This window comes from Catharus ustulatus, chromosome 17 (assembly GCF_009819885.2).
Source record: "Catharus ustulatus isolate bCatUst1 chromosome 17, bCatUst1.pri.v2, whole genome shotgun sequence".
NCBI lineage: Eukaryota > Metazoa > Chordata > Aves > Passeriformes > Turdidae > Catharus > Catharus ustulatus.
In genome coordinates, this window is record NC_046237.1 from 2,270,546 (window position 1) to 2,271,933 (window position 1,388).

Sequence of the window (1,388 nt, forward strand, 5' to 3'; positions counted from 1 at the left end):
GGTGCAGAGGTAACATCATCCCCTTCACCCCAGCACCACAAACATCCTGCTTTGGGGGGAAAGGAGAAGCGGAGAAAGGAAAGCACATCTGAACTCGTGTTCCTGCAAACCCAAAAAGCCTGGCTTGGAGTTCCAGTGAAAACTGTTTCTGCTTGAGTTCTGCTGAAGTTCTGCTGAAGTTCTAAGCTTTATTGGCTCTGTGTCCTTCACAGCTGTGGTTCCTGGGGCTGCCCCACAGGGATGTTTTCAGCAGGTTGGGTTTCTGTCTCTGACAGCTCCCATTCACGGCTGGGTCTGTCTCGTGTTTCACCCATGTGCTCTGGCTGGGTAAGGAAAGGAGAGAATGATTGCTGCAGTGCAGAGCTCTGGGGGAGCAGCAGCACCCCTGATTATTGCCATAACCCCGTGCCTCTCTGCAGCCCGTGCTGGGGTCTGGCTCTGCAGCAGCTCCAGCGAGCCCAGAGCAGTCCCTGCAGATCCAGCTGGGCTGGGAGCAGCCTCTGGCTCCAACATTCCCTCATTCTGCTTCCAGAGTGCCTGAGCAGCGTTTGGAAATGAGATTGCAGCCTGGAGTTCCTGCAGACTGTGAGTCACAGTGCTGATGTAGGAAGGGAGCTGCTGATCTGGTTGTCTCTTCTTCCCCCATCACAAAACCCCCCAGGTTCCTGCTGCCACTGTTCTTCTGTTTTTTAAAGAGGGAGAATTACACACTGCACACCAGCTATTTCTCCATGTGGGAGCTTCTAGAACAGATAAAAGGTTCCTGTGTCAGGACTGAGACAGAGAGTTATTGTAGACGTGGTGCCTCAGTGGGTGGAACAGGCATTTGAACCACAATTACTCTCCTGTAGGAGCATTTTAAGTCTCCATCAAATATGCAGCCATGATAACAACACTATGTCAAATATTCACTTCCTTCGTGCAGCTCCTGCACAGCCTGGCTCACAACATTCCCCAGCTCTGCTTCGAGCCCTGGCTCTGCTTCGCCCTGTCAGTGCTTCACCCTTCCCAATCCCCAGCCTGAAATACAGAAAATTTGAGGAGCTGCAGCTAATAAAAAGAAGTGAAAAAAAAATCTTCTTGTAAACTGTGTATTTAATTCTTGCCTGTAGTGAGGAAGCAGCAGGTACCTGAGCAGGGGAAGAGAATGTTGATTTTTGGGGGGTGTTTGATCGCTGTGGTCAGGTCTAGGATGCTGTGCTGTCATGAGGAGGAGCCAGGCACGAGGCTGAGCCTGCCCTGCTGGGGTGTGCAGGGCTGGGAGCAGCAGAGCTTTGTCCTGGCAGATCCCTGCAGATCCCTGCATATCCCTGCAAATCCCTGCTGCAGATCCCAGCAGATCCCTGCAGATCCCAGCAGATCGCTGCTGCCAGCTGGGCACGGCTGAA